At 50.2% G+C, this 7,002-nt stretch overlaps 1 pseudogene across 1 annotated transcript in view; it reads right to left on the bottom strand.

The window, feature by feature from the left end:
- Nucleotides 1-4,849: 4,849 nt before the first annotated feature.
- LOC306842986 (extracellular calcium-sensing receptor-like) overlaps nucleotides 4,850-7,002 on the bottom strand; it is a 43,193-nt pseudogene continuing 41,040 nt past the window's right edge. The window contains exon 9 of the transcript in view: nucleotides 4,850-4,956. The product of the transcript in view is annotated as an extracellular calcium-sensing receptor-like (transcript). The remainder of the gene's footprint in view (nucleotides 4,957-7,002) is intronic.

Genomic DNA, 7,002 nt, shown 5'->3' with positions numbered 1-7,002 from the left:
AAGTAAAGAACGAAAAAAAAAAAAAACTTGTGAGAAAGCCATGAGAATGTCAAAGCCTTAAAGTCCAAACTTTGATAGTGCACACGCACAGTTGAACGCATAGCCTTTCAAAAGTATACTTTATTTGATAGCATGCACGAACATAGGCCTTCATCGATTATTTCACTCTCAATGTTATGAGTGCCAAAATGTTTTTGTACTTCTCTAAACTAGAGATCCATCTCTTTATACCCTCATACAAGTGCTTGTCAACATGGGCATTTGTTGTTGTTGCAGTAGTTTATTGTTGTTCAGTCTTGTCCATTTCTTTCTTAACTGTGAAACAACGGACCAGGGCAAGGTTGCAACCTTGTGGACAGACTAAAGAATGCAAAAAAAGTAAGATGCATGTGTAAGCTGAGTGTACAGAGTCGTTGCGTTCTATTGTGAAGGTTTTACCCTCCAGTGTGAGAGCTTTGATGGAATGAAGGACTTAGTAGACTAAAAAACTGTTCCTTGGAATGCACTTCTGTGCCATTTTGCTGGGACCATCATCACAGATTAAACATGTACAAAAATGTATGGGTGTGAAGTGTCCATCAGTTGTACCCTTTGAAATCATTCATTCTGAAGGCCCTTTCAAGTGGCCCTCGAAATGTGATTTCTCCCCTTGCACTGCGGAGGTCTATGTGTTACGGGGTTGACGAGACGTGAGACGTGCGGATCCATTCGCAAGGCTTTATTAGTAAACATGGTCAAGACAGGCAGGGTCAAATAACAGCAGACTGGTATGGCAGAGGCAAGACACAGAACAATCCGAAGGGCAGCGTGGGTCGACGATCACCGTACAGTATCCAGACAGGGCAAGGCAGAGAGAATAATCCAGGAACACGGGCAGGAATCAAGACACAGGAAAACTGACTATGAAAACAGGGAAATGCTTTGTAAGGTAGACTGGCTACCAATACTCGGCAGCGAGCAAGAGCAAGTCCCAGGCTTAAATAGTGTGTGTTTGGGTGATGGTGATTGCGAGATGGTTCTCAGGTGTGGGCGTGATCAGTGCAAACAGCTGTTAGTGATTAGTGAGTGCAATGGATGGTGGGAAATGGAGTCCAATGTGCTGTGTAGTGTGAAAGTCCATGTGGTGAGCGGGTGACCTCTGGTGGTGAGTAAACTGAAGTGCATGGCCAGGATTCGTAACATAGCCCCCCCCCCAAGGAGCGGCTTCTAGACGCTCCGATACAAATCAAGGAGGGCGGTGGAGCGGAGGCGGAACAGGGGGAGGGATGGAGGGCCAGATCCCTGCGGAGGTGCAGAGGCCGGGGATCGAGGCAGAGCCGGCAGGGCAGGAAACCAGGGCGGAGCCAGATGGTACGGGAGCCCACCAGGGCGGAGCAGGCGGAACGGGAGCCCACCAGGGCGGAGCAGGCGAGACCAGAGCCCACCAGGACGGAGCAGGCGAGACCAGAGCCCACCAGGGCGGAGCAGAGGACCGCCACGGCGGAGCAGATGACCACCAGACCAGAGCATAAGACCACCATGGCAGGGCAGAGGACCACCACAGGGAGGCAGACAGGGCAGAAACCCATGACAGAGACTGGGATCTGGGGAGAACAAGGACAGACAACACAGAGAGAGCAGGGACAGACAACACAGAGAGAGTCCTTGTTGCAGGGCAGGACGGGACCAGAGTGCACCTGGGCGAAGCAGGAGACCCCCAGAACCAGACAGCTGACCACCACCGCTGAACAGACAAAGCCGGAGCCCACCAGTGTGGCGTAGACTGGATAGAGAATCTCCACGGTAGAGTGGACTGGCCAGGAAGCCAGGGCAGGATCAGGGATCTGGGGAGAGCAGAGACAAACACCACAGGGAGAACAGAGACAGACAACACAGAGAGAGTCCTCATGGTCTCAGGAGCTGGGACCGGGCAGGTCGAGAGCTCGTAAACGGTCTCTATGGCTGTGGCAGGACAGGAGAAGGATATGCAGACGGCCTCCATAGCCGTGACTGGGCAGGACAAGGATTCACAGGCGGCCTCCTTAGCCGTGACGGGACAGGGCGTGAGCTCACAGACGGCCTCCATAGCCGTGACTGGGCAGGACAAGGATTCACAGGCGGCCTCCTTAGCCGTGACGGTACAGGGCGTGAGCTCACAGACGGCCTCTTTAGCCGTGATGGGACAGGGCGAGAGCACACAGACGGCCTCTTCAGCAGTGACAGGACAGGGCGTGTGCTCAAAGACGGCCTCCTTGGCCGTGACAGGACAGGGTGTGAGTTCACAGACGGCCTCCTTGGCCGTGACAGGACAGGGCGTGAGCTCACAGACGGCCTCTTTGGCCGTGACAGGACAGACAGTGAATTCAGGAACGGTCTCCATGGCCGTGACAGGGCAGACAGTGAGTTCAGGAACGGTCTCCGTGGCCGTGACGGGGCAGACAGTGAGTTCAGGAACGGTCTCCGTGGCCGTGACGGGACAGACAGTGACTTCAGAAACGGTCTCCATGGCCGTGACAGGGCAGACAGTGAGTTCAGGAACGATCTCCATGGCCGTGACAGGGCAGACAGTGAGTTCAGGAACGGTCTCCGTGGCCGTGACGGGGCAGATAGTGAGTTCAGGAACGGTCTCCGTGGCCGTGACGGGGCAGACAGTGAGTTCAGGAACAGCCTCCGTGGCCGTGACAGGGCAGACCGTGAGTTCTGGAACGGCCTCCATGGCCGTCACAGGGCAGACTATGAGGTCAGGAACGGCCTCCGTGGCCGTGACATGAGAACTGGATTCTCGGGATTCGGGAGTAGGTGCCACCACTTCGGGAGGTTCTGCAGAGGAAGCTGCCACCTCTGGAGGCACTGGAGCAGACTCGTGAACAGGAGAGACCTCAGGAGCACAGTGTGCAGCCCACACACTCAAAATGGCGACTGCCATAACGGGAAGCACTGACATCAGGGGAACAGTCTCTGTAACAGCCAGGGTTGAGGCCCTGGGAATGCCAGCTACTCGCACCGACGTCAGTGGTGGGTCCATCACACTGGATATCAGAACTCGAAGGACTGACCTTGAATCTGTGGTAACAGCCTCTGGCAGTTCGGTGGAGGCGTGAAGAGACTCTGGCTGGAGCACTGAGACGTGGTGTGACTCTGGCTGGAGCACTGAGACGTGGTGTGACTCTGGCTGGAGCACTGAGACGTGGTGTGACTCTGGCTGGACAGCGACGACGTGAGCAGACTCTGGCTTGACAGCGACGACGTGAGCAGACTCTGGCTTGACAGCGACGACGTGAGCAGACTCTGGCTTGGCAGGCGTGACGCGAGCAGACTCTGGCTTGACAGGCGTGACGCGAGCAGACTCGGGCTTGACAGGCGTGACGTGAGCAGACTCGGGCTTGACAGGCGTGACGTGAGCAGACTCGGGCTTGGTAGCAATGACATGCAGGGATGTTGTTGTTGCCGCCATTTCGCGAGTGAGTGCAGTGTCACGTTCCTCCGTGACACCCACAGTAAAAGAAGAGCCCGCACACAGCAAAGCATAGTCCATAAACTGCGCGAGTGATGCACGGGGACCCTCACGGATTAACAGTCGTTTGAGCGGCTGATTAACGCCCTCACAAAAGAAGTCTATTAGTGCATAGTCCGGCAGATCAGAAAAATAAGCGAGTTCTAAAAACTCTTGTATGTATTCCTCGAGCGGTCTCAAACCCTGCTCGAGGATTAACAGCAGTCGTGCAGTGTCCATACCTGGCCAATGTCTACTAGAAAAGCCGCTGGATCCTCTTGTGGCCGAGTATTCTGTTACGGGGTTGACGAGACGTGAGACGTGCGGATCCATTCGCAAGGCTTTATTAGTAAACATGGTCAAGACAGGCAGGGTCAAATAACAACAGACTGGTATGGCAGAGGCAAGACACAGAACAATCCGAAGGGCAGCGTGGGTCGACGATCGTACAGTATCCAGACAGGGCAAGGCAGAGAGAATAATCCAGGAACACGGGCAGGAATCAAGACACAGGAAAACTGACTATGAAAACAGGGAAACGCTTTGTAAGGTAGACTGGCTAACAATACTCGGCAGCGAGCAAGAGCAAGTCCCAGGCTTAAATAGTGTGTGTTTGGGTGATGGTGATTGCGAGATGGTTCTCAGGTGTGGGCGTGATCAGTGCGAACAGCTGTGAGTGATTAGTGAGTGCAATGGATGGTGGGAAATGGAGTCCAATGTGCTGTGTAGTGTGAAAGTCCATGTGGTGAGCGGGTGACCTCTGGTGGTAAGTAAACTGAAGTGCATGGCCAGGATTCGTAACACTATGCAAGCCACTGTTGTCATGGTTCATATATGCTGATCTCATAACAGCTATTAATATATTTATTTGTCTTCTTTTATCATCTCCGCCTTTTACAGGCCCAGTTTAGTGTGAAGACATGGTAAATGTCTCTCTCTCCCACTGTCTACTATCAGACATATGGGACCCAAGTGGCACATGGAACAATTTGGGGTTTATAGGACCCTAACTAAAAAGGAGGTTTGTTTGAGCTGTGTTTGAGATGTGTGCTGAATAGTTGATGAGTCCAAGCAACTGATCATATTGCTGTTTTCTTGTTTTCTGTGGAAGTCAGGGAGAAGGAATATTACTTGGAAATCACAATTTGAGAAATCAAAATGTATTTTTTTTATTGTATTTATTTCATGTTGACGATTGAGACACAGTACATAAATATAATTAAAACACACACACACACACACATTTAGAGGGAACCCAGCACCAAGGTCTATGCTTATATCATCACAAACTGATTAATATAATTTGTTTGTACATATCTATAGATACTGCCCTTTTGAAAATGCAGTCTCATCACAAAAGCCTTTCATTTGTACACATTATCTGGCCATCACATTCTTTTGTGTATTTTTCTCAGGTTTAAGCAGAATGATGTAACATTTTGGGGTGAATATACACAGCAACAAGCCATAACTTGAAGCTAAACCTGCACTCTCTGTGGGCAGAGGGGGAGCCAGCAGCAGCCACAATAAACATATGACAACCTGAACTAGCGTGCAAAAGAAGATGCCTGTCCTCTGCTGGATGGGCCCAAAGTACTGCATCAAGTTAGATCCAGGCAGAGTGGCCCGAAAAGCCACTAAAACCACCACAGTCTTACTGAGGACACAGGCAATGCAGATCACAAAGCTCACTCCAAATAAGGTGTGACGTAGCATGCAGTTCCACGGTGCAGGCTGGCCAATAAAAACCAGCGCGCACAAGAAGCAAAGGGTGAGCGAAACCAATAGCAGGAAGCTCAGCTCTGAGTTATTGGCCCGTACGAGGGGTGTGTCACGATGATGGAAAAGGGCAGCCAGAACAGTCGTGGTCAGTGTCGCCCCAGTGACGGATAAGACTGTCAGGACAATTCCCATGGTATCTTGCAAAGACAGAAACTCAACAACCTTTGGGATGCACCTTGTTCTTTCAGTGTTTGACCAGAACCGCTCAGGACATCTCATACACTCTGCAGAGTCTAAAGAACATTATGGCTCATAGTTAGGGTTGGTTTTACATTGTACAGATCTTATAATGGTACTTGCACCTCTTGTTTGATGTCTGTGGTAAGGTTAAAAAGTTAATACCTGTCTTGTTACTGACTTCCCCTGCTGCACAAGGGAGGCAGTCAAAACAGCAGACAGGTTTTCCTTTTTGTACAGCCTTTCTAGTGCCTGGAAGACAGCTTGCACTGCACACAGATACGGGAACCTGAATGTTGAATGAATGATGCATTTATATAGCGCTTTATTGTGTATTGCTGTACACCCAAAGCACTTTACAATCATGGTGGGGGGTCTCTCCTCAACCACCACCAGTGTGCAGCATCCACTTGGATGATGCGACGGCAGCCACAGCACAACGGCGCCAGTGCGCTCACCACACACCAGCTACAGGTGGAGAGGAGACAAGAAGGGACTCCATGTTACAAGAAGGGACTCCATCAGACTCACAGCAACCTAACAACACAATATCTGTCAGCACAAGCACATGAAGAACAGCAGAAAGAATAAAATTCTTGCCTTACACAAATGCATTCCTTTTTTTTCTATTAAAAAAAAAAACACTCATGCACACATTCATTCTCATTCCTATGCCACATCTCTCCCCTCTGAGCAGGGATTTGTCCATTAAAAGATTTTATCTGCACCATTGTATCTGAGAGGTTAGATAATGGATGCATTCAAATCAAATCAAATCACTTTTATTGTCACATCACCACAGCACATGTGCCTTCGTGAGTGAAATTCTTGAATTCTTGAAATTTAAGGCTTTGACATATACTCAGTACACATAGTGTACTATTAGACAGACATACAGTTACGATACACATTATACACAGTATGTAGTGCACATTCTACGTTATATACACACAGTAATATGCGAAGATGCAGCAGATTATATATAACCAGATGTGCAAATGTCATGGATGTGCATTGGATGGTATCCAGTGCTGGCAAAAAGATTGTTGTATTTGTGCAGTAGTGTACTGGTAGTCCAGTTTGAACTGTATGGAATTAAAGTGCAGTGCGTGGTATATTGTAAAGTGGGAGTGTGCTGTAGGGTGTATTAGTTTTAACTGTTCATTAGCCTGATAGCCTGAGGAAAAAAGCTATCCCTCAGTTGGCTAGTGCGGGATCGGATGCTGCGGAGACGTCTTCCTGAGGGCAGCAGAGAGAGCAGTCTGTGGGACGGGTGGCTGGAGTCACTGATGATCCTCCGGGCTTTCTTTATACACCGCCTGGTGTAGATGTCCTGGAGGGAGGGAAGCTCACCTCCAACAATGTGACGGGCAGTTCGCACGACCCTTTGCAGAGCTTTGCGGTTGCCAGCAGTGCTGTTTCCAAACCAGGCGGTGATCCAGCCTGTCAGGATGCTCTCCACAGTGCAGGTGTAGAATGATCTGAGGATGCTGGGGCTCATTCCAAACTTCCTCAGCCGTCTCAGGAAGAAGAGGCGTTGGTGTGTCTTCTTCAACACTGCATCTGTGTGA

Source organism: Barbus barbus, assembly GCF_936440315.1.
Source record: "Barbus barbus genome assembly, chromosome: 23".
In the NCBI taxonomy this organism is placed as follows: Eukaryota; Metazoa; Chordata; class Actinopteri; order Cypriniformes; family Cyprinidae; genus Barbus; species Barbus barbus.
This window is presented reverse-complemented; position numbering and strand designations above follow the sequence as displayed.